The 26,696-nt window shown below is 43.7% G+C and overlaps 1 protein-coding gene across 10 annotated transcripts in view; it reads left to right on the top strand.

Moving 5' to 3' along the window:
• The window catches only part of DAB1 (DAB adaptor protein 1), an 895,228-nt gene that overhangs the window by 570,347 nt on the left and 298,185 nt on the right, over positions 1-26,696 (top strand). For 7 of the 10 annotated variants that reach the window (XM_081144808.1, XM_081144809.1, XM_081144804.1 and 4 more), the window contains exon 1: positions 8,470-8,611. The exons of 1 other annotated variant lie outside the window; for it this stretch is intronic. The gene's annotated coding sequence lies outside the window, so the exon portion shown is untranslated. Of the gene's footprint in view, positions 1-8,289; positions 8,357-8,460; positions 8,612-26,696 lie in introns of those variants that run through there. 2 more of the 10 variants (XM_081144807.1, XM_081144805.1) reach the window with 2 other exon arrangements.

Raw genomic sequence — 26,696 nt, 5'->3', positions numbered from 1 at the left:
AACTAAAAACATTTTACATTAAAACAGAGCGAATTGCTTATGGTAACCATTGCATAATGAAGGCACACAATGAAGAATTACAGTTCAAATTACTTATCAGGTCTCTTCCATTTTCTAAGTTTTTAAAGTAGAAAATTACACAGTATAATTACAGTAAGTTAATTTGCATTCATATTACAATTCAATGAGCAATTACACTCTTTTTTTTTATTTAAAAAAATATATAAAGTGTGATTTGCATCAGTATGTTTCCAGGAAAGAGTGGCAACTTTTTCCTTATGTGGTTTTCTTACAAAGTCAGGCATGTAGGACTGTCTGATAGAGAGTTGTAGCCTCTTATTGGCTTTTGGGGAACCATTTGGGGTGTGGCTATGGTTTCAGTGCTTTTGGACAAAAGTTCTTCAAGGAATCATAGAATATTATGGTTTGCAAGGAGAACTTAGAGGCGCTATTGCTCAAGACTCCTTGCTGTCATTCACTTCCACCATCTGAAGCTCTAGCCTCTATCCAATTCCCTATCAGGCCATTATCCAACTTATATTTGATTAACTCCTATGCCAGGAAATCTTTCATGTTCTGATAACACCCACATCATCGCTGGATGGTGCTTTCATTTTCTGGAGGCTGCCCCATTTTTGTCTAACCCTTCTTTTTCCCAATATTATTTTATGTTAGTTTCAGGGGTACAGCATAGTGGTTAGACATCTTTATAACTTATGCAGTGATTCCCCCAATGAGTCTAGTACCCAGTTGGCACCATACAGAGTTACTACAATATTATTGACTATATTCCCTATGCTGTTCTTTACATCCCTGTGACTATGTTGTAACTACCAATTTGTACTTCTTGATCCCTTCACTCTTTCACCCATCCCCTTAACCCCCCTCCCAGCTGGCAACCATCAGTTTGTTCTCTGTATCTATGAGCCTGTTCTTATTTTATTTATTTTGTTCTTTAGATTTCACATCTAAGTGAAGTCATATGGTATTTGTCTTTCTCTGTCTGACTTATTTCACTTAGCATAATACCTTCTAGGTCCATCCATGCTGTCTCAAATGGTAAGATTTCATTCTTTTTTATGGCCGAGTAACATTCCATTGTATATATGTACCACAATTTCTTTATCCAATCATCTTTTTATGGGCACTTGGGTTGTGTCCATAGCTTGGCTATTGTAAATAATGCTGCAATTGACATAGGAGTGCATGTATCTTTTCATATTAGTATTTTTGATTTCTTCAGATAAATACCCAGAAGTGGAATTTCTGGGTTATACAATGGTTCTATTTTTAATTTTTTTAAGAAACTTCCATCACCTCACACATGTCAGAATGGTTATCATCAATAAATCAACAAACAACAAGTGGTTGGCCAGGAGATAGAGAAAAGGGAACCCTCATGCACTGTTGGTCTAACCATTCTTGCATGAATATGCTTTAAAGGATACTTTTTTACACATTCCTCACTTTAGCAGTGCCATGCATGACATAGAGTACTATTTTTATATTTGAGAGTATAACATGCTCCACTTTTTCTGTGTCTGCTTTTTAATTTTTTAATTAAGATAAAATAGAAATATTAAGATGCATAGATCTTAAGAGTAGTTTGATCTGTCCAGCTTTTTTTACTCAATATGTTTTTAAGACTCATCCATTTTGCAGCATATATCAGTAGTGTGTTTTGTTTCCTGCTGAGTAGTATTCCACTGTATGATATTCTGCAATCTGTTTATTCATTTTACTGTGGAAAGACATTTGTTTCCAGTTTGACCTCTTAGGAATAAAGCTGCTATAAGCTTTCTTGTGTGTGTGTGTGTGTGTGTGTGTGTGTGTGTGTGCACGCACATGCTTTATTTCTCTTGGGTAAATATCTACGAGTGCAATACCTACAATTGCCCATAGGGTAGATATATGTTTAACTTGATAAGAAAGTGCCAGGCAGTTTTCCAAAAACATAATACCATTTTACATTTTCATCAGCTCTACATGAAAGCTCTACATCATCACCAATATGTAATGTTGTCAGTCTTTTATGTTTTAGCTATTTTAGTGGGTGTAAAGTCATATCTCCGTATAGTTTTAGTTACATATTTCTCATGACGTTGACCACCTTTTCATGTGCCTTCTGGCCATTCATATATTTTTTTTGTGAAGTGTCTATTCAAGTGTTCTGGCCATTTTAACTAGGCTGTTTCTCTTTTTATTACTAATTAGTAGGAGCCCTTTATATTTTCTGGATTAAAATCATTTGTCAGATATATGTATTGTGAACATTTTCTCCAGGGTTGTGGTTTACCATTAATTTTCTTAATGCTATCTTTCAATCAACACACATTTTAAATTTTTATAAAGTCCAATTTGTCATTTTTTTTTCATGTTCAATGATTTTTTTGTGTGTCCTTTCTAAGAAATCTGTACATACCTCCAAAGTGTGAAGATCCTCTTTAAGGTTTTCCTCTAGAACTTTTAGCATTTTGGCAATTACATTTTGTTCCATATATGGTGTGAGGAAGGGGTTGAGGTTAATTTTTTTTCATATTCCAGTACCATGTTTTAAAGACTTTTCTGTCCTCTATAAATTGCATTGGCACCTTTGTAAAAAAAAAAAAAAGAAAAGTCAATTGCATATGTGTTGGCCTATTTCTGGATTCTCTATTTTGTTTCATTGATCAATTTATCCTTAATGCTAATGTCATAATTATTGTAGCTTTATAGTAAGTGTTAAAATCAGGCAGGGTAAGCTCTCTAATTTTGCTCTTCTCTCTCAGGATAGTTTTGGCTATTCCAAGTCCCATTGCCTTCCTATATACATTTTACAATTAGTTTATCAATTTCTTGAGAAAATGAGCTGAAAATTTTATTAAGATTGTATTAAATGTATAGTTCAATTTAGGGAAGATTGACATCTTACCAGTATTGAGTTTTCTAAACCATGAACATGGTATGCTTCTCCATTTATTTGGGTCTTTTCTAATTGTTTTCATCAATATTTTTCAAGTTTTGGTGCATAAAACTTGTACAACTTTTGTTCAATTTATTCCTAAGTATTTTGTGTTGCACTATTGCAAATGGCATTTCAATTTTTCTGTCTGTCTGACCAGCTGTGCAACTTTGAGTAAAATATTTAACCTCCTGAGTTCATTTCTAACCTGTAAAATCTGAGTCTGTGTTCTTAGAACAAGGCGAAATATAAATATATACAAATAGCTTTGGGGAGTTCTTTAAGTATTACATTAGATAACACATAGACCATTTCTTATGCAATAGTTAGAATATTAGACAAAATTCTTTTGGTCAAAAGTGATGGGGGAGGGGAACTCAAAATGGCTTAAGTAATAAAGGGAATATTTCAGCTGATGTAACTGGAAAATCTGGGTGAGGGGATAATAGTTGGCTTTAGGCATGGCTAAACTAAAGCCTTTCAACAATGTCCTCATAAATCTATGTATTTTCTTAAGATCTCTTAGTCTTTTTTCTTCTTTATTAGTTTCATGCTCTAAAGGATTTTTCTTATGGAATGGGCTCTGGCAGATACAGGCTTAATATCTTTCCAATTTCCAGTCCAGTGGTAAAAAGATAGCATTTGTCCCAGTTGCTGTCTCAAAAGTACACAGGCTAACCATTTGACCATCCCTGAATTGTGGCCCAGAAATGTGTTGCACTGTCCATCCCCAAAGCTGGCGGGGGTGGAGAGTCAACTCTACCTGAGCTAAATAGAAAAAATATTATTTCGTAGGAGACTGGTTCCCCAAAGAAAGCTGAGCATTGTTTACAGAAGAAAGAGGAATGGCACCATAGAGGCAAACAACAAATACCTGTCACACCATTAACATAGTAGTCGCAAAACACATGGCTGCTGTGTCGCATGGTGTTCTGATTCTTCTCTGCCCCTGATATGACCTAGGCATCAGAAACTCAGTCATTTTCTGATAGCTTTTAGTCTACTCCTATTTTCAAGTACTAACATCACCTTAAGCTCTACTTTATGAGTGAAAAAAATGGGGGGTTTGTTCTGGGACTTAAGAGCCCTTTGACAATCACTTCAGCTCTCCACTTTGTTTCTACTGTGCATTTAGCTAAAAAGAGCAGATTGGTGGCGTAAATTCAATTGCAGTGTTGCTACTCTCCTCCACCCCCTCTTTGGAAAAATAAAAGGAATGCTATTTATAGTAACTGCAAACCACAGTCGAGTTCAGCAATACTGCCCTCCAACCTTTCCCTGGAAGCAAGCAAGAGCAGTATCATGAAAGAAGGGGTCTTCTATTTTGATGAAGGCACAGAGAAAATTTTTTCATTGCTTTTTTGACCTCAGAAGAAAAATGTCAGCTGGATATTTTACTTGTGTCCAGGGCATATAAGAAAAGTATCTGACGTGTGGATAATGTAAGGTTTGCAAAATATTTTTCCTATTTTTTTAAGTGGACCCCTTAACTTTCACACTAAATCCCAGAGTCCTAAACATGGCACACCAGACCCTTTACAATGTGTTCTTTTTTTTTTCTAGAGTCAACTACAGCCACCCCCAGAGAAGAATCTCTTCTATGCATTCACACATTCTCTTTTCTTTGCCTGAAATAGTCTTCCCTGCCTCAGCTGGTTACTAGTTATCTTTCAAGATGGCATCCCTTCCTTTATGAAGTCTTCTTAACATCCTACCCTGGGTTAAATACCCCTATTTAATGCACCCTTAGCATCCTGTATTAGCACTGTCCTAGCATTTATCACATGCAATGTGATGGTGTATTTCCTTCACATGGCTATGAGTTAAGTTTTTAAATTTTTTCTTTTCTCCTCTGCCAATGCCTAACATTGTGTCTGGTACAGAGTAAGCAAACAGTAAACATTTTTTGAGTTAGGGAATATAATCTGAGTTTGAACGTGAACTTGAATGATAAGGACTGTAAGAGGCTTATGCACCTTTGTTATTAGCCTTTGCTATTTGTGCATTCTGTATGTTAGGATACTTTGAACACATGATGTCTCTAATAAGCTTGGTAGAAATGTTCCTACTGAACATTATTAAAAATTTTATTAATTTGAGAGCCTATGTGTTCAGAAATATTAGCATATTCCTGACATATGCTAACGCAAGCACTACAAACTATTTAATAAATAGTGGCTATGTAGTAATTTGTGTTTGAAACCCTTTGATCTTATAGCACCAATTCATTTTATTGTGCTCCATCCAATGAGAGGTATATTTCAAACAATTATAGAAAGAAAAAGAACTTGAAATAACATAGAATACACAAAACAAGCTACTTTATATTCCCTTCTTTGGAAGAGGAGATATTACTAGTTGAATTTATGATTTCTGACATTTGGTTTTACACCCAATCATGGGTCAGTCTCAAACAGCACTTAAACAGGTTGCCCCTCTTAGTATCTTGAGAATTATGTGCATGAGATAAATTACGTGAAGTTCAATAAAACTCCTTTTTTCCCATCTGCACGCTACCCATGTCCATGTTTTTTAACCCACCTGACCATGCTTCTCAAAGGCAGATCTGTTTCTGATTTGTCATTCCCAGTGCCTGGCACAGCGCCTGATATATAGAACAGACTCTGTGAATGTTGTTGGTTTTCAATGAACTGGTTTGGAATTATTCTGGAAAGAGATGTTTTACATGTCACTTATTCTATTCCCGCCAACCATGTCCAATGCACTATCTCATTTAAGGCTCACAGCAATCTCACGGAGCAGGTGTCTCACCAAGCAGTTAGCACTGTTGGAGAATTGAGAATTTTGAAGTTCACAGAGGCAAGCAACTTGTCAGAGATGGCTCAGGCCCATCAGATTCCAGTCTATATTTTACCCAGTACACACCAATAAGAGTACCTTTCTCACTGGGCTGTGGTGAAGGTTAAAGGAGTTAAGGTATGGAAAGCACCCAGAAGGGTGTCTGGCACATAATAAGCAATACATACATCTTTACTGTTCTTATCACTTTGTTATTTCTCAGAGTAAATGCTAAAGGAATGCATATTGATATTTTCCTTATGCCATACTTAATACAAATGACATTGTTATATAACTGAGAAAAAAAGAAAAAAAAACACCCTAAATATCAGATGAGTTGTTTCTTGACATATTTAGCATAATAAGTTAACAACGTATTTTAAATTTGGGGTTGACTTAAACCAGTAGACTATGAGGTCCTTGGGCATTTGGATGCAGTTAGAATCTACATATTATGCTTTCGTTCAGCCTGGTGCTGGAAACAGCTGCAGCTCATTGCCCCTGTTGGATTTAATGGGAATTTGCTCAGTTTCATGGTGGACCACGTCCAACACTGAATAGAGATAGAGTTTTGCATGAGCCTCTTCCATTTCTACTCGGCCAACTCAGTGTCTCACACTCCCTTCAATTCTGGAATCATAATGTCAACTGAAAACACAACAATGTGGAAGTGGGGGGGTGAAGGCCCCCACTCTCATATGCAGGGTCTTAAAATGTACGTAAATGGTTTCAGTGTTCCCTGGCTGTCCCCTAAAGCAGTGAGAAACTTTAGAATGATTTTTTTGGTAGGATCAAGGAAGAGTTAGGCCTGTTTGATTACCTAAGGTTTGGCGTTTGCCCAGATACCTGAAGTACATAATAGTTTTCTATACTCTTTCCTCTCATTCCAACCAAGTTTTCTTACTTTGTCAATGTCCCTCGTTTTCTTTATACTGAGTTCAGATTCCTGAGGTCTGTCTTTATAGATGAGGAAGCTGAAGTGATTTATTGATCTTAGTAGAGTTGCCAGGTGAACCTGAACTTCCTACTAAAGGAATCAGTTCATTCATTGGCAACTCTTGCGACTCACTAAAACTTCGCAAAAGTTGGAGAGACTTGAGCCAGTTTTCTGGTCCCGGCCATTAGATTCACTGCTCACACCCAGGTGTAAATAGAAACAGTCTATGGAGGGCCGGGTGTGTGTACCTCCCTCCCACCTTGTTGGGCGTTGCCTCTGATCAACTATTCTCCCAAGATTGCATCCTGCCAATGACCTCGCACATGTTTCTTGCCTCTGTGTAAATTGCTATCTTTTCAGGAGGTGCATGACAGCCTCCGTTTGCTGGTGCCTCCATTTGTACAGAAGCTGTTATTACGGAATAAGTTTAATGGGTCGTGAATTTTGCCGAGAAAGGGAGGGTCTCTCCATGACTTTGTATGTACCAGGCACGGACCTATTGGCTCCACAAGGAGTGCATTAGGCTAAATATTTTTAGCCCATTGACTCTGGAGGTAATAACCCTAAATGCTTCATTAAATTTTCATGGGTGACAGAAGCTATGAGGGGAGAAAAAACAAAACTCAAATCCACCACATTAGCTTTATTATGACACAGCTGGAGGGCAGGAGTTTGGACCCTAAAAAGAATAAAAATAAACTTTTTAAGGAACTGCCCCCCCCCCTTCCTGCTCCAATGGAGCAGCCCTTGATTTTATTTTCCCTCCCACACCTGGCATTTTGGCCTCTGGAGGCCCGTATAGCACAACAGGCGTTTCCTGGGGTTGAATCCAGTCTCAGGGTAGAAAAATTTCCAAACAGATTCAATATTTTCTGCCATTTATTGGATCTTTGTAAACTAGGACCAGAAATAAGGAGCTGGGGCCCTGCGCTCCCCCAGGCATTCTAAGAAAGAGGGTGGGGAAGATGGGGAGGAAGGGGAAGGGGTGGGGTTTAACTGCGGCCTGCACACCCTCAGGAGTATGAGCCCCCCCCCCCCCAGGACTGCTGAAAACGGGACAGATGCGAGTCCTCCCCTCACCCCAGGCCAATATTTCCTGGGAAACCTCAGCGAGGACCAGAGCTGCCAAACCTGGTTCGGCTGCTGGGAGCTAGCGCCCCCTCCTGCCAAGGGGCGTGGGGGCAACACGCCCTCGCAGGACCTCCGTTTTAGTTTTCGCACCCCGGCACTCTTGATATTTGGGTGTGCGTCTGTTGGGAGGCTTGGATAAAAGAGTAGGCGCTGGAGAAAAATGAGGGAGGCCAGGCAGGGGCTGCTCGCGGTGACGGTGACGAAAACACTGGACACTTTGTGAAACCCAGGCCTGGCGGATTTCCCCCACCTCCCCCTCCCTCGGCGCCCGCGCTGCGGGGGCGGGGACCCCGCGCTCTGCCCCGCTCTCCCTCTCGGCGCCGGGATGGGGAGTGAGCGCAAGGGCTCCGGAGGCGCGACCGCGAACCGCGGCGCCCCCGCTCGCTCGCCGGCTCGCTCTCCCTCCTCCTCTTCGCCGCCGCGACTCCGCTAAGCTGTCGGAGCGCTGGGGCGGCGCGGAGAGCGCCCGGGCGGGAGCGGGAGCCGGAGCGGGAGCCGCGAGGGGTGCGCGGCGGGCGGCCGGGAGGCTGCGGCGGGGGAGCCAGCAGGTGAGCAGCGCCGCGGGGCGCCCGGCCGGTGTGCGGTGGGTGGGGCGGGGGCTGCGGGAGGAGGCGGGTCTGCGCGCGGGGCGGTCTCCTCCCCCTGCTCTGACGCGAGGCCTGTGGCTCTCGGGGAGGAGGGACCCGGCTCCGCGCTCCCCGGGCTTCCCCGGGCTGGAGAGCGCGCCCGAGTGCCGCCGCCCGCACGGGGAGCCGCTTCCCGGCGGCTGCGGCAGCGCAGGAGGATGCTCGCGGCGAGCCGAGGTGAGGCGCGGCGGGGCCCCGAGTTCGGCGCTGGCAGGTGCCCGGCGGGGACTCGGCGCCCGGACACCCGGGGCCCCCAGGGAAGGCTCCTGGGGCGCCGCTCGAAGGAGTTTGGATGAGGGTGCCGTGGGGACGGCGGCTGCAGTTTTCCTCCACTTGCTGGGGGAAAGGGGCGACCTCTGCTCCTTCCTTGTGGCTCTCCCTCAGAACCCCAATCTCTACTTCCGACCGCGCGCGATCCTCCTGCAGCCCTGCTCCCCCAAACACTCGTCTCTCCGGGACTCCCTGCACCCTCCTTCCTCCTGCGCTTTCGGCTGTAGCCATGCATGCGCCTCGGTCTCGCGCTCCAGAAGCCACCCGGGGCTCCCGAGCCCTCCTCGCTGCCTCGCTCGCGGCGCTCCCGGGCCGGACCCGCTCTTCACTCCCCTACAGCCCCGCAGCGCTACGGTTCTGCCCGACCTGCGGGAAAACCGGCGCGGTCTCCGCTACCCCTGTCCTTCCGCGGACACCCTCAGAACTACACTCCGCGTCTTCCCCGACCCAGACCCTTCCCTGGCCCTCCGTCGACTCAGTTCTGGGTTGCACCCCCCTACATTCTTCTCCCCAGTTGTCCCGCAGCCCCTACAGGTCGCCTCCCCAGCCCGTCCCTCTGGCTTGTTTCTGCTCCAGACTCCAGGCTCTGCTTCGGATGCAGAGCTCAGGGTGTGTGTGTGTGTGTGTGTGTGTGTGTGTATTTTTGGGTTTTTCCCTTCCCCTACTAGGGAAACTTTAAAATCCCTGTGGTTTGGCTCCTAAAGAAACCCTGCGAGGAGGGCTCAGCCGCGGAGAAAACCTGGAGTCAGGGAGTCAGAGATGGGGGGAGGTTGTATCGCGGCGTCGGAAAGGGGCCGTTGGCTGAGTGTACAAAGTATATTTCCAAACGACGGTGCTCGCCGCAGCCGGGACTCTCCCTCCCCCGCCGCCTTCGTCCTGCGAAGTATTGTGACCCCTGGTGGGAGGGCGCGTCCTTTTGGTGGTGCTTGCGGACCCGGCCGGGTTGGAGGGGTGGGGGTGCCCGGGGCTAAGCTGACTGTCGCGGCTGCTGCGCTTCGCTTCTGCACAGCGCTCCGCAGGACCCGCCAGACTGCACGTCTCACTCCCTGTAAACTCCCCTCCACCCCCAACTGCCGCGCACAAGTCTTCATTGTTGGGGGTCTGTCTGGGCACTTCCGCCTGGGCTGGGCGAGTCTGAAGGAATGGGGTAGGGTAGGGGTGGGGGGGCCCGGGGGGCTTGGCGACCGCGGTCAGGCTGGTGCCGGCTGCTCCTGCGCGGCCCGCGGAGGGGAGAGCGCCGCGGCGCGGGCGTGTGCGGGCTGCGGCGTGTCCACAGGGTGGGGTGCGCGCCCGCGTGGGTGCGTGTTCGGATGCCGGCGCACGCCTGGGCTTAGCTTCTTTAGAAAGAGGGTCGAGTGGAAAGCTTGCAGAAGCGAGCGCTTTGGCTGCCCCGGAGTGGGGCGGGCGGTGGGGTCCTCCGAGGTGGGAGCTAAAGTGTGGTCCGGAGCGAGTTGCTGGGACCCCAGAGAGAGGACCCGCTGCCCCTTGTCCCTCCCTCCCTCCTCTCCTACTGGCCCGTTTCATACACTTTCACGATGTTTATGGTTTTGAATAAAGGCCTTGTGGGGGCTCTGCTGACACTTTATAACGCTTAACATGCTTTTAAGTAATCATATAAATTAAAGGTAGCTTGCGTTCAGAACCCCCTAATTATCCGGTTCACGTCTGTACATTTATGCGCCAATTATAGGTCTTTGGGAAATCCATAACATTACAAACCCTCCCCACCCCCCGAATTAGCGCCCATTGTTTTTATTACCTCTACGATGAGGGATTCTGGCTGGACCCCAGAATGGCACGCGAGCGCAGGTAGATGCGTGGGGGGAGGAGAGGCTGGCTGGAGCGGGAACGCTCACCGCCCCCACCCCCACCCCACCTCTTTCACTTTCTATCCTGCCAAGGCGTGGTGACAGTTCTGGGATCTAAAGGGGATCCGGGATTTTCTTGATTTCCTATTGAGAAGGGCGAGCTAATCAAAACTGTATGAAAAGTCAACTTCTGAGCAATCAGAAGCTGTCTGCTGACGTCCTTGATTGAAACCCCGGCATCCAAATGGCGAGTTGAAGAACTCGGGGACGCGGCTTTTGAAGCGCCTTTGTTCTTCCCGTACACTGAGGCCCCGTAAAGGTTTAGGAAGTTCAGAATGTGGGGATGTGAAAGACTGACATTGTAACTGTTTGGCCTCGCCGAGAGGATCTAAAGGGATGAGAGAGGAGGCCGAGGCGGGAAGTGGAAACGTTGTTACTGTCTTCTTGGGAACAGTGCCCCTATCGAGTGGGAATTCAGTTCTACACATCAAATTGGCAATTAAAGCTCTTCCTACAGCAGATTTAGAAGATGGTTTTTAGTAGGTTTTTTTGTGTTGGTTTTTTTTTTTTTTTTGGCGGTGGTTTGCTTAAGGTCTGAATAGGCATATCTGAAACATTTAATCATGTTCATTGTATTCAACAATAAAATCTGAATAAAAATTACTTATTGTTGATGAAGCTCATCTCTCAAGCTGTGTCACAGTATGTTTCATTTGCAAGACGTAGCATTGTGCGAGGCTGCCAGGAAGAGATGCTATCACTCATTGTTCATTTTCCCTTCCCAAAGCCAGGCAGGAATATGCTGCTTCGCTCCCCTTTGCCCTCCAAAGTAATTTTTCTGAAATGGGTGGGTGTTTGGCGTGGTACCTGATAGTACCCATCTTACAAATTGCAGTTGGTGGATTTCCGATGCCTGGAGCCACCCTGCAGGCCGATGAAGAATCTAATTGAGGCAGCATTTCATTTTGATAATTCACTCAAGTCAGACGTTTTGTTTTTGCTGGGTTTTAATCCTTCTCTGAAACTAATAAAGCTAACGAAGCCGGAAAATCACAGTTTATGTATTTTGGATGGCACTTTTAAAAACTGCCTAAATCGAAGGCCGCTTTCAATGCTGTTGAGAAAGAATGACCACTAGTGATTGAGGATAAATCACTCAGAATCTCAGCTTCATCATTTGCAAAACAGGGACAGTATTATCTACCTTGTGGGTCTTTGAGCAATTTTATAGGGAAAAGTGCCTCACTGGATGCTTTGGTACACAGCAGGCTTTCAGGAGGGGGTAACTTTTAGCAATAGAGAGCGTGGAATTCTGCTGTGGAGAGACAGTGGCGTTTGGAATTGGAAGGCCAGGGTTGAATTCAGGTACTTTCTGACTTTGACATGTTTGGCAAATCACTTCTCTTATTAATAGAAACAAGAATAATTAACCTTTTTGGTACCCCTTTAAGTACTTTGCATGCATTAATTTATTCTTTAAATAACCCTAGGAAGTGGATACTCACATTCTCATTTCCATTTGATTGATACGGAAACTGGGAAACAGAGAGTTGGTAACTGGCCCAAGGTAACAGAGCTAGGAAGGTATAGAACTAGGACTTGTATTCAAGCATTCTGGTCCAAGGTCTGCCCTAATTACTGTTTTATGCTGCCTCTGAGTGAAGAGGTGATCTCAGCTATCTCCCAGGGGGTTGTAAAATCGAATGGGGAATAGTGGTGTAATCGGTGATTAGGAGTCTGGACTTGGGTACTAGACTGCCTGGGTTCAGACCTCAACTGCCCCAGTCCCGCCGGCTGTGTGGCCCTGACCAACTTATTTAACTTCTCTGTGCTTCAGTTTTCTTTATCATAAAATAACAGCACCTGCCACGTAAGATTGTTGTGGGGATTATAGGACTTAACACAAAGTGCTTAGAATAGTACCTAGTGTGTAATATTATTTAGCTATTAATATTATACTTTAAATGAGATAAAATCCTTCCCTGTAAAAAAAAAATGTTTTCTATTTGTAATTGATACACTGAGCCCTAACTATCCTAATAGTATCTTTTTTTTCTTTTTTTTCCCCCCTAACCATGGGGTAGAGAATAAAAGATATATTTCAGCATTTCAGGCAGAAGTTTTGTTTTGTTTAGTATTTCTTTGAATATTATCTCTCTTTATGAAGAGAATCTGGACACATACTTAATGCTAAAATCTCCCCGCTATTGCACTTTTCAGCAATTATTTTCAGGGAAATAAAATGACTATTTGACTGATTGAATTCTAGAATCAGATTAGTCAATTCTCCCAATTTACAGATTGGAAAACAAACCACACTTGGGGAGATACATAACTTTACACCTGAGAGGCACTATCAGAACCCAGAATTATTGGACTCTTTGTCCAGTGCTCCTTCCTCAGGACCAGAATGCCTCTTCTACCAGAACAGAGAAGTGGCTTGAAAATACACTGTAAAAATAAAAATTGGAGGTGGGGAGGTATTGCCAGGCTAAGAGCAGGAGCCAGCCAGATGTTCTGTTCTGAAAAAAAAAGAGTATCCAGTAGAAAAATGAAACCCCTCTGCTGGTAGTACAGTTATATACATGAGAACTAGCACTGAACTCAGTCAGTGAAACGTGTGTCAGGGTAGGAACCTGTGTTAAAAAAAATAAACAAACATTAAGTCACCCAATGACTTGAACACTTCCCTTAGGTTGGAGAGCAAATGATCGGGCTTCTTTTTCTGTGAGATGCTTTTTGTATATTTCTTTCATTTAGCCCTCAGACGGGGGAAAGGTTTTGGTTCAGAAATCACAAAACTCCTCTGGCTTCTAGTTCATGAAATATGCAGCATATTCTATTGGAAAGAAATTGCCAGCTTGCTTTTATTATTATTATTATTATTTTATTTTATTTGAACCTGACATACAGCCAATCTACAATGCCAGTGGGGGATTCTCATAAAGAAAAGGGAAAACAAATAAAATTCTGCTGAATAGAAGAACTCACAGCTAAAATGATAAAAGTTTTGTGGCGGTGAAGATGGGTTTAGCTTATGGGATGAAAATGAGAGGAGAGCCCTTTCAGATGGAGGTGACAAGTTCAGAGTGAACCCAGATCAGCTGTGTGTCCTGTCTGCCACGAGTCTTGCTAAGTTACCAACCCCCTGTGCTGGCTGTGAGCTTCATACCAATTTCTGATTCTCTCTGTTGGTCACTCTCTTCGTTTCTTGATTGGACTCATGATTTATTGGTTCATTGACCATCAGTTAGGCCATTCCTTTCTCTTTCTCTCTCTTTGTTTCTGCCTCAGAGTTTGTCTCTCTTTCATTTATTGTGTTTGTTTCTTTTCTTGTTAGTGTCACAATTGACAATAAAGACTGAAAAGTTATGAATATATTGAGAGTAGCTGGGAAAGGGAGGAAGCCAACTCCAGTCATGCACATAGACATCACTTCTATGTCCTTTGGACGCATATTTACTGAGCAGCTGCTTTGTGTCTGTCTGTGGCTCTGTGCTAGGCATTGTGAACGTGAACGGTGCCAGAATGCAAAGGTGCAGTCTCTGCCCTCTGGGCACCCAGCCTTCTGTACCTCCAGTGTGAGATGTGGTACAGAAAATATCCATACAGCACCGGAAGCTTCCAGAAAAGTGTTCCACCTGGAGGAAGGAAAGGGTAGGGAAGTATTGCAGAAGAGATTGCATTTCAGCTGGAAGCTGAAGGGTGACCAGGAGTTTCTCAGGGGTTGAAGGCATTCCCGAAGGAAAGAACTACTTGGGTAAAGACAGGAGGGCATGAAAGTTCAGTATTTGTTTGGAGATGGACATAGCTGGGTGTGGCTATCATGTAGAATATGGGGCTGAAATGGATGATTTTATAGAGCATTTCCCAAAGCTACGTTCCAGGGAACACGAGTGTCCCCCAAGTCAGTTGTATTTCAAAAGAAAGAACATTTGGAGGGAAAAACACTCTGTGTTAAGAATGTTTGGACAGTACTGAGTTATATATCCCACTCTTAGTAAGACATGCTATTTACTCACATACCAGAGCTTCGGAGATTTCCTGCAGTAAAGAAACTCATTTACCTCATAAAGAATTTTCCACACTTCTTTGCCATAGAACCTTTGATTTCAAGGAGCCCCCTCCGTGTCTTATGAGATAGATTAGGGAAAAGTAGGTAATCACTTACGATTTTTAGGAAGCATAATTCCTAATAATTTTTAGGAAGAATTTTTATCATGAAAGTAGTGTGTGATTTGAAATGTAGTATAGTATATTTAATACATACAAAGAATATAAGTAACAATACTGTAAAAAACAAACAAAAATCCAAAAAACTCTGTACCTACCACTCAACTTAAGAAACAAAGCTGTAGAATGGAAGCTCCTAGTACCCTCTCCCTGATCACCTCTTTCCCTCCTGCCAGAGGTAAGCACACACTTAAGAATTCCATTGAACTCTCATCCAGTTTATAGCTCATCATGACAAAGATAATAAATAGTTTTTTTATCCAATAAATGTGCAATAAAGGACATTATAAATTCTTTAAGGGAAGGAAATGTGGCTCCTCCTTTTAACAACAGTTCCTGAAATGTAGTAGATACTCAGTAAGTTTCTGCTGGGTTGAATTGAATTAAATGTGTGTAGCCTGATGTGCTTCATCATGTTCATGCGGATAAAGAGATTGATGTAAATTGTTTTCCATTGATAGCATTGAAATTCTTTGTGATCCGAGATCTTGAAAACATATTTTTGCTGTAATTCTTTTTTTTTGTAACCTGGATTTGGAAATGAATAGTAATAGATATTGAAAGCCATGGCTGTGTTTTCTTTTCTTCTTTTAAATTTATTTTTATTGTTGAAAGTAGTATAGATGTCCCCCTTCCCCTCCCCCTGCATTGATCCCCTCCACCCAGAATCCACCCCACCCCAGGCATTGCCCATACTATTGTCTTTAAAAATCATTGATAATCACTACTTATCCACATCTGTCCTGTTAAATAGCTGATTCAGTGGAGGTATCTACTTCCATTACAGAAAAATACGATAACTATAAGTGCTTTCCAACAAAAAGGAAATTTGTAAATTACAACGCTAATTAATTACTCAGTACCTGGACACCAAATACTTTGAGTGTCCTATCCTTGGGGTTCTGGAGAAATAACTTACTGTCCGTAATAGAATGTTACAATTAGGCACTCTCAGGCCAGCAGGAGCATTTCTCTTGATGCATGCGCAGGACAGCCTCTTGAAAAAGCTCACATAGTCTAAAACATATGTCCTGTTTGGGTGACATTTTCCCTTTCTATTCTCTTACCCTATCACATATTGCTGCATGCATGTCAACATGTAGAACAAACGTTAGAATATTGCGTGGGAAGCATGGTCGAAAGAATGAGAGCAGAAAGAAAGTGGAAGACTTCCAGGATCACTGGGGGAGGCTTTTTGTACTAAATCATGATTATTATGGGACAGAGCCGATTAGCTTTTCCCACGGGGATTGAAGTTGACCATGGCCGAGAATCTACCCTTAGGGTTTCTGCCTTTGATTTCACTGGTACAGATTCTCCTAGTAGCTTTGGGAGGAGTAGCAGTAAAATCATAGCAGATAGCAGAACAAGAGTTAACTTCGGGTGTGAACAGCCATAAATGATGCAAACACTGCACAGAGGGTAAGGGAGGGAAACCATGCGATTGCCCAGTGATGCCCACACACTGGTAATGACGGGTGCTGGTGCTTGTCCTGAACTGTGGGACACATTCTGAGCAGTGTTACATGCATGCTAACAAAAGTTCTAAATATAAAACACAACCATTCAGATATACCCAAGTTAGACCATAAATGCTGATAATCCAGTTGCGGATGAAGTCAGAGATGGCCAGCCATATGCTGAATCCGAGCTGTGGCATGTACTGTGAGAACATCGTTCCAATGAACACACTAAGGTTACTGTGATTTATCCCCTTGAGGAGCTGAATAGATTTATAGACCACATAGAAGTTGGATTCCTGCCAACCTCCTGCTATCCAACTTCCTAATTTTAATGTAGTTGAATTTATCAATCTTTTCTTTTATGGTTAGTAATTTTTATGTCTTATTTAAGAAAGCCTTTTCTTTAACCTTGATGTCACAAAGATATTCTTTTTTTTATTATCTTCTAAAAGCTTTATTGTTTTGCCTTTTGCATTTAAGATCTATAATCCATGTGGAGAGAGAGAGAGTGTGTGTGTGTGTGTGTGTGGTGTGAGGTAGGAATGTGTTCTCATTTTCTTCCATATGGGAAAAAAATCATCCTGACACTTAGGGTCAGTTTCTAGGCATAGAAACTTTGCCCACTCTTTTGTCCACTCTTTCGCCCAAACCTCACGTCTTTATTCTTAAAGCTTTACAGTAAGCTTGGTGTCTGGCAGGACAGCTCCTCCACAGTGTCCTTCTTCAGAAGTGTCTTGGCTTTCCTTGGCCTTTTGTCTTCCATATACATTTTATAATCGTCTTTTAAAGTTACACAACAATAACCTTGAGCTTTGATTGGAGTGAGCATGGAATTTAGAGATTAATTTAGGAAGAATGACATCATGATGACATGGAGTGCTTTTTCCTCATTTATTTGGTTCTTATTTATAACCGTCTCTCAATACCCATTATAATTTCCTTCATAAAGGTACGCACTTTTGTTAGATTTATTTCCAGGTGCTTCATGTATTTTCAGTTGCTATATTGTAAATGCTAGCTTTAAAAATTATGCTTCCTACTTATGTCTTAGTTTTCCTCACGCTGCACCTGCCTTTCTTATTCCGGCTGGTGGGGGTGAAAGGGAGGACCCCGGCTGGTGCCTACTGAGCGCTTCCTAAGCATAAGTGCTTGACACACTCTCATCTGAGACCCAGATCAGCCTCAAGGGAAAGGCTGTGGGTAGCCCAGCACCTCCGGATCACTTCCCTTCTTTATAGACTGACAGCGCAGAGGACGATGTCCTTTGTCCCCGTGGGCCGTGGGAGCGCAGAAGTGACAAGTGAAGCCAGTGAGGGGGTGATCCATCCAAGTAGCAGCCAGTCTCCTTGTTCCATTGGCGGAGGTCTTTGAAAGACATCTCTGGTTTCCCATGGAGAGTGAGGGGATGTGCGAGGATGGCACAGACCTCTCCTGATTAGACACCTCTGGCACAAGTGACATGAGCCGGGGCCTGAGGGCCAGAGTCTGGCTCCAGACACACTGGCCTGGCACTGCAGGCAGGCCGTAGTCACCTGGCTGCCTGTGGCACACATTTCAGCTGGTAGGTACAACCTTATTTGACTTCAGGCCTATCTCAAGTCAGTGAATATTATTGCCCCTTTCAGATGGGGAGCCACAGATCTAAGAGGAATGGAAGATGTGGCCAAGTAATCAAGCTGGGCTGGACCAGAGGCCCAGGTCTCCTTGTACCCATACCAATGCTCTTTCCACCTCTTGTTGACTTAAAATCCTCAAATGTATTATGATGATATTATAGTGAAATACCAGAAGCACTTTTCATTGGGGAGAAGACTATTATGCATGGAAATTATAGCTTATTCCTGTAAAAAGGGGATAATGGGGGAGATGTCTGATTATGGCCCATGTGTTGACTATTACTTGCCAATTGCTTCATCCCCCCCCCGTCTCTCTCTCTCATTCCTTATGCCATTAATTCTTTCATAAGTCTACTCCCGCTCCTTTTGTCTCATTCAAATAATATTTATATTTTAGGATGTAGGGCAGATACTCAGTTCTCTCCAAAAGTTACCCCATGGCATCAGTGTTGATAAAATTTCAAATTGTCAAGTGCAGTGCCTCTTTCCCTCTTTTCTCATATCTGATCATCAGTGCATTTCATTGTCTTTTCTGGAATGAAGATAACACATACCATGCTAGTTTAGGTTGGTCTAAAAGAGGATCTCTCATAGGAAGCATGACTAGGGGATAGACCACTTGGTTAATTTGACAATACTGTATTTTCTCTTTGCCATATATGTGGGTTCATACCTGTGGGGTCAGACACCATTCTGTATACATTTGACGGCTGTAGATGTATCAGCAGAGAGCAGAGTTTTGATTGAGTAGCCATAAATCAACACAGCGGGAGGAAGGGGGTTGAATCCTGGGCTAACGTTGCCCTCTTTAAAAAAATAAATGACCATTCAGCATAGGCTGAGTCTAAGTGTGCCGCTCCCCTCTGCCGCCTCTCCCAGCCATGGGCCTCCTTTTCGGGCTTCTTGAGCGCCAGTCTCTATTAAACACCACACTTCATTAAGCCTGCAATTGTTCTGTTACCATGGCCTCTTCTAAAGATGGAGAGTGCCTCAGGGGCGAGGTAGACTTGTCCTTCATGCCCCATGTGCTTGCTTTTGGAGGAAGTTCACCTTAAATACTCACTGCCTTTAGTTCTAAAGTCCAGCATCGTTCCTTTGTAGTGGAGAGAAAAGCATCTTTATAGTGAACTATTTTGAGTCTATGAAAACAAAGTAAATGCTTTCTGTTGTAATTTTAAACAGTCCTTTTGGAACATATTTTTAGGCCCATTTATTCCAAAACTGCCTTTTCTGTCCTGTGTTCCCTTCCCTCTCTCCTTTTCCTTCCTTCCAGTTTTATACAATCAAATCAACAACAACAAAAGGGTTCTGAACCTAAAGGTTTATGGTGTGATTTTACAGCTACTCACACGTGCTGTTTCCCTCTCTTTCCCACACGCGCCGTTTCAGCGCAGGAGGAAGTATCTGGGGAGCAGTTGGAGGTGGACCTTGTAGTTCTGTCAGATCCTATAGTAACGTAAGGATTGTACATGGGATTCTTCGCATGCCGATCGTCAGCAGCTGACTTAAAATCACATCCTAGAGAGGAAACTCTGCCAGTCAGTATGTGTCAGGGGTGCAGAGCACCTCTGTGAGCCATCCCTGAACATACACCCAAGCCCGCATCAGCCACACCATGACTCCCAAGCAGAAGTGAACACTTTTAATCATATACACTGTGTCAGTGACAGTCTACTCAGGAGACAAGTACCAGGCTGCTTAATAGAAAGAATTTAATGCAGGAAACTGGTTACAAGGTGCTGGAAGCCTTGAAAGTAATTGTGACAACGAAACAAAAGACCAAGACCCGCTCCTAGCTCTGCAGGCACTGAGGGAGGCACCGAGAGCCCGGGAGGGGGGCTGTGGGGAGCACAGCAAAGGCTGTGTGGTGGGAGCAGGCGCCACAGAGGATGGGCTGGCACCCGGCAGACACTCGGCCAGTTCTGGGGATGCTGCCTTGAAGCAGAAAGAGAGGGAGAGCAGGAGAGAGGGACCCTAGTTTCCCCTTCCCCTTCCTTCCTGTCACCTGCCAGGCTTTCCCATTAGAGCGACTCTCACTGGAAGCCATTGACCTGGGAGCCTGGGAAATACAGTTGGGATCAGCCTCCGGCCACACTCAACAGAGCAGGGGAAGGGGCCAGGAGGCAAAGAACTAGTTCACATGCCAGGAAAAGAAATCTCTGACAGAAGTGTTTGTTAATATTGCAGAGCTAAAGAAAAACAATGAAGGGAAACACTTACTGCTCCTCTCCCCTCTCCCCACCCCTTTCTCTCGCACTTCCTTTGCAGAAAGCCGGGTTAGCTGTTTCAGTGCTGGGTGCCTGGTGAGTAGTATATTAGAAGGAGGACCATACAGTGCATTTTCTGCAATTCCAAAATCTAAAAGCCTCTGAAAACTCTAAAAGCCTCTGAAAAAGAAGGGTTTTTTTTGTTTGTTTGTTTTTTAATAACTCATTTAGTGGCTAAACCTGATCTCTCCTGAACTGTCATGAGACTACTTATAATCTTTATTGACCTCTCTGAGTCCTAATAGCCCTACACGTGCTCAAGAGGCATTAATGAATTTGATTGCCAGGAGCCACCCCAAACCCAGGAAGGGGTGTTACAAATAAAAGGTAAGTGTGTGGTATAGGATATGCTGCTTTTCCAAAAGGCAAAATTAAACCTGTGTTCTGAACACATCAGACCCAGAGAATTTGAATGCAGAATAGTGAACCTGTATTTTAACACAACAGGGGGAGAATGAATGGAAACATGGCCCTGTAAACTTGCAGTTCTGGGGTGGTGCCTCTCTGGAATCAGGGAATGCTGAGCCAGTTGACCCCTGGAGCCTGGCAGAACAGCCCGCTCATTCTATGGAAGAGGAGACTGTGAGGTTGGAGGCCTGGCACACCTGTCACAGGAGCACCAAGGGGTTAATAGTGGAGCTGGCACCATTTATTTCCTCTTTGCAGTGAATGATGTTTTAGGTATGATCCTTTGGTTATGTTCAAACATTAAAATACTCGACATTTAGTTGGAATAAAGGAAGCCAGCAGGTGTACATCTTATATTTCAGTAGTATTCTGTGTGTGCATGCCCATGTGTACACACACACACATACTCTCTTCAGATATCTTCTCCGTTGCTCTTCAGAAGAGCCCTGTCAGATAGGCAGGATGGGCATTATCCCCACTTTACAGATGGTCAAACCAAGGCTTGGCGTGGTTAGCAACTACTAGCTCTGTGGCCATGGGTGAGACCCTTAACTCCCGGAGCCTCAGTTGGAAAGATGAGTTCTTACAGGGTTGTTTCATAAATCAAAAGAAGCAACACCTGCAGCGCAGCGTGCCTGGTGCACGCTGACCTGGCACACATGGTGGTTCTTGCTGCCTTACCCCTCTACCCTCAGACAAGGGAAACATTGCAGAAAGTCACCCGGCTATGCCCTTTAAAAAGGACATGCTTGAATACAATGAAGAGAACGCTCTGTTTTTTGTTTGTTTGTTTTTTCAGCTTTAAGAAGACAGTCTTGAACTGATGCCACCCTGTGCTAATTTTCTCTTCCTTCAGAAACTGGGTCATGGTTTGCTGTGACCTTGGTGGCATCTCCTGTCTCCACAGGCCAGGATACAGTTTGGTACTTTGTCTACTCCACACCTGAGGGCAGGGGAAGCAGCCACCACCACACACAGGCAGTTTGCTGCAGAAAAGTACTTTATTTCTTGTCAGCACACAGGGGACTTGGTTTATCATAATTCACGTCAGATGGGCAAAATAAAATATTTTCTTTTTCTGAATATTTTGTAAGATTAATAGAGCTGCATTCTTAGGGAAAGTTTATTAATCCATAACTTACAGAAAACTCCAGAGAAAGAAGATGTGAGCTCTGCTCTGCGGGTAGAGACGCCAGGCATGCCACCGCTGGAGCTGAATTACGCATACATTATTCAGCCAGCTGCCCTTGAGGTGCGGCACAGGTTGCTGATGGGATGGCGACTTTGTCTTGGGCATGATCTAAACAAACAGTTGTTTGGTTTTATTTTTAAATTGGGAGCGTGTGAGAGAATAGGTGGCAACAGGTAGAATAATCGCGGTCATCAGGATGGTCCTTGCCATCCCCTTGGCTGTGCTTCGGCTACATCGAACACAGAGGCATGTGCGTGGACCCTGGCTCCTTGGATGATGCCGCGGGCCCTGGGTTTCTGCTCTCTGCCTGATGGAGGTGGTGGTGCTGGCGGCAATGATGGTCTCACGATGCTGAGGATCACTATCATTTCACCCATTTACTCAGCATTTATCGAGCACCTGCAGGATACTGGCACAATGGTGGGCTCCGTGGTTATAGCCATTAAACAGGCACAGGCTCTCTTCTTATGACCCAGAATTAGTCTGAGAAGCACAAATGAATAGCTAATATTGTGGTGACTAAATATAACCAAAAAAGTATTAGTTGAGATAAAAATTTAAAAAAGACATGGATTTTGCCAGGGTAAGGAAAGGTGAGCATTTAAGTTTTAAGTATTTTGAAGGTGACTTGAAATTTGCTGGTGAGTCTTTTATGCAATAAATATGTTCCAGGTACTGTGCTGGGCTTACAGGGTGAGAGTGATAGAAACTATAGTTGCTCATACAGTATGTAGAGTCTACCAGGGAAGACGCCAAATTGATGGAGGCATGAAGGAGGCACGTGGTCAGGGGACCATGATAAAGGTTGAGATGGGCCCTTCGGTGTATGGGGAGCCCTAGGTAAGTTACTATGAATTGATCACAAGGTGGTGGGGTGGCAGGAGCCAGGGAAGGTGAGGCTGGGAGGTAAGCAGGGCCAGTTCAAGGAATAGTTCATCACCAGGTGTTTGCCTGAGATTGTCATTGGGTGAAATAGCCTTTTCCTAGTGTCATCTTCTCTGAAGTTGCTCAATTCTTCTGTTGCCTTGGGTCAAAAAGCAGTCTAAAGAGAAATATGGTTATATTAGGTGAAGTGAGGGTGTGTCTGTGTGTATCAGGTGTGGTGCATTTTAATGGTCTCTCAGGCGTCTCCAGGTATGAGAACTGCAAGCTCAGGTGCCTGCAAGGGCCATGCAGTTGCTATTGGTGAGTGAAACAGTCAGGGGGACAGGCTGGGGAGCACCGGGTAAGCCACCATTCAGCTCAGCCGATAGTTGCAATGAGGGAATGCTGGACCAAAGCAACCAGGTCTTCAGCTTTTTCAAGAAAAGCTAGGAGTCTCGTTTTTTAAATGAGACATCCCTCCGTTTAAAAATTTGGCACTACGATAAAATAACATTGATCGTCAGCTGTAATTGAAAAATGAGAAAAATAAAGTAAAAATTTGGCACTAAATCAGTTAAAACAGTACACACAAAATACATTTGTAGACTAAAGCTAACTGGTCTGTTGGAAGGTCAGTCCGTATACCAAGGGGTAAAGTGGGCGCTTCATAAAGGACGGTTTCTGCAAGACAGTTGAATGGTGGAAACTGGTCGCTCCTCATTTATTTTTGTGTTTCCTTAGTCACCTTGTTTGTTGTTCTTGATCAGATGCTCCTGATACAGGGTAAAACGACAGTAAAACCAGTGTCCATGGCAAGTCTGCCGTGTTCTTAGCTGTTCGCTGGACAGCACTGAGCCTCGGATCTAAGTCTCCGGCTGCCGTAATTAAGCTCGTTATGTGCTGCTAGCAAGGCAGAGCCCCACCGTGAGTCAAAGGAGTAGTTTAGGGTCTGTCAGTGACAGCCGTCTGTGGCTCTCTCATTTAAGGTTGAGACTCCCAGCCACTAAAGTATGCACATTTCAGATCAGAGTGAGAACATGAGCAACTGAGTAGTTATTGTGGAATTGAGCGAATGTCATAAATATTTATTTATCTTTTTCATAGCTGGCATAAAAATGTTAGGATATAAAAAAGTTGTTCAGTATAAAAACAACAGGAAATTCATTGGCTCTACATCTCCTGAGTGCGTGTGTCTCTTTGGGTTTTCATTAGCGTCTAGCAATATACTTTGAGAAATTAGATTTGAGCAGAAGCTCCAGCAGAATATGAAAGCTCCCAGTGTTCATAATTAACCCGTTATCAGCAAGGATCCGTTGCACACCGCAGTCATCCTTTGCCCATACAGGAGTGGTAGTCAAATTCAATGAATTTTTCTTTCAGAGTTTTTTTTTCTCCTTAAGAAATAATCTTTTGTTTAGTGAGTTTGGGAAAGACAAAAGAGTATAAAAGAGAAAAAAGTCACTTATAATGTTTCTAACCAGAGGCCTCCCTGTTAATGTTTTGCATTGCAGGGGTAAAGAGGCTGGAGTTTGAGGTCAAACGAGCATCGATGGGTCTCAGTCCAGGCTCCTCCATTTATTTAATCTTGGCAAGTCTTATTTTTCTCATCTGTAAAATAGAACTAAATATATTATTTATTTTATTCAATATTTTTATTATTAACCCAGATAATGCATAGTGAGCATTTAACATACTACTTGGCACATCAGAAACATTTTTAAAATGAGCTATTATGATTATTTTTCTATTCTTTTTGCACAAACAGCTCTGTGAAGTTCATTTTGTCAATACACTATTTTTTCTTTTGTGAAAAAACAACTCACATTGTTCCCATATCTTTTTAAAAAAACATTATCTAAATGTCCTTTTTAATAGTTATATAATATTTCATTACATGCCTGTGTCGTCATTTTACTCTTTCCCCGGATATTTAAGTTGGTGTTCATTCTTTTTTATTACAAATATTTTTTTGATGAATATTTCCATTCATAAGTCTTTTGTGGCAGCTTGATTTCTGGTGATTAGGGTGTCTACACCGTGCAGGTGGAATGGGCAGAATACTGCCAGCATTTCCCATTGGAAATTTTGACGATGGTGGAAATGTTCTGTATCTGCACTGTCCAGTTAGCCCCACTTGGGTAGTGAGCATTTTAAATGTAGTGTAGTTTGTGTGCTGACAAACCGAATTTAAAAAAAGAAATGAACACTATTTAATTTTACTTTAAATAGCCCCATTTGTCTAGAGGCTACCATATTGGACAGCATGGGCTTATAGTGTCCTGGTTCAAAGTGTGGAGCAGACTTAGGCTACGATTTTGTTTTTTTATACAGACATACCCATAGAACCTTTAGCTTTTTCTTCAGGCCTTTTAATCTCTGATGGACTGTCTCAAGATACTGTATCTTCCCTTTCTGTATGTACATTCTTTTTATTTTGATGGAAGGTTGGTAGAGGGTGTCTCCCATGCCTGCTACCATGTTACGTTAGAAATCTGAATTTAAAATGTTGGCTCTGTGCGGACACTTCAGGTTGTCAGGGACAAGAAGTTAACTCAGTATGACTTCAGTCTAAAAGGGAATTTCTTGGCTCATATAACCAAGCCCAGGTGTGCTCTGGCTGCAGGCTTGGTTAGTTAGAGGGGAGGCTCAGTGAGCCTTGTTTCCACGTGCCAGCTTTGCTTTCTCTGTATTGGCTTTGTCAGAAAGCTGTCCCAAAGCAGGGACAGGCATGGCCACCAAGAGTACAGGATTACATCTTGCTAGCTTAGCAACCCTGGCACAAGGAGAGAGCTTTTCCCCCAATAGATCCACAGAACGATGTAGGGCTGGCTCTGAGCAGACTTGTTTTAATTCCTGAATCAGTCACTGTGGTCAGGTTGGGGAGGTAGCATTCATGCCCACTGGCCGGCCACCTATGGAGCCAGATGGTGAGGTCAGCCCCACCCAACTACATGCACTAAAATTGGGATGAGAGGATGATACCCTAAAGGAAGATCAAAGTGGGCAATGTGTGATTGGCAGGCGGGCAGACGCAATGCAATGATGCTCACTGACCGGCATCTTTGACGCGTTCTTGGTTCCCCCAATCTCTTCTTAGGGAAGTCACTTTGTTGGAGGAGGGGGACAATTTTCTGTCCTGTGAATTGCTATCAATTTACATGGCGGGCTTCTATCATTTAATGGGACCATTTCCTTATCTAGAGGAGGGTCCTGAGATGCGTCTTCCAGTTATGAAAGCATCGGGATGTTTGGATTGCGTCTGGTCTTGCTCGCTCTGTTTGTGCCAGTGTGCTCACAGGCTCATCCCTCCTCTCTAGGGAGTAGGTAACTATGCTTCAGAGAGTTAACAAGGTAAGTAAATCGATGCATCTATTGTGATTATTTTTCTTTATGAATAAGGCAGAAGGTATATTGCCTGAACCCCTTCCTAGAACTATGGAATGAAAGCTGATGGGATTTGCATGTCGGAGCCCGGATAATCTAGGAGTCCGTTAGAGTGGGCCCTCCAGCCCCCAGCTGGTGTCTCGCAGCAGTATCTTGGGACTTATGTGCGTAATTAAACCTTTCCTATTAGTAATTACAGAACGGGCCTCACTGCCCTTAAAGGTGACTGTACCGTATCAGATCTTCATAAGAGCATGAAGCTATTTATTTCATCAGAAAAATTCATGTAAAAATATTTTATTAATATTCCAATTTTCTGATTCCGCTCATTGTGCAATAAAATGTGGTGACTGAAACAGTTTCCTTTTTACTGTTCTTGCTCAGCTTCGTAGGAGAGGTTGAAGTTTTGTCGTACTGTTCGTGTCAATTTTCCTTTAAACTCTCCAGCATAAAGCATGTCAGCAAATTAATATTCCCTGACTCCGAGATGAGATTGACCTCATAGATATAAGTTCGTTTCTTGTCCTAACATTTACTGTACCGTGAAATTAGGAGTCTTTTCCTTTATCTGGCTATATATTTTTACTTCATTTTCTTTGTGGCAGGAGTGGTGGTAGGGACCTCAATTTAGATACTGTGTCACCCTAACGTATTATCAGCTTTTAACTAGTCAGTCGTCACTGTACAATGATGCAGGCAGTGCCGGGAACGCAGCTCACTTTTTAGTGCCCTTCCATTCCAGCTGGGGTATGGAGAA

Source organism: Miniopterus schreibersii, assembly GCF_964146895.1.
Source record: "Miniopterus schreibersii genome assembly, chromosome: 8".
NCBI classification, from domain to species: domain Eukaryota; kingdom Metazoa; phylum Chordata; class Mammalia; order Chiroptera; family Miniopteridae; genus Miniopterus; species Miniopterus schreibersii.
This window is presented reverse-complemented; position numbering and strand designations above follow the sequence as displayed.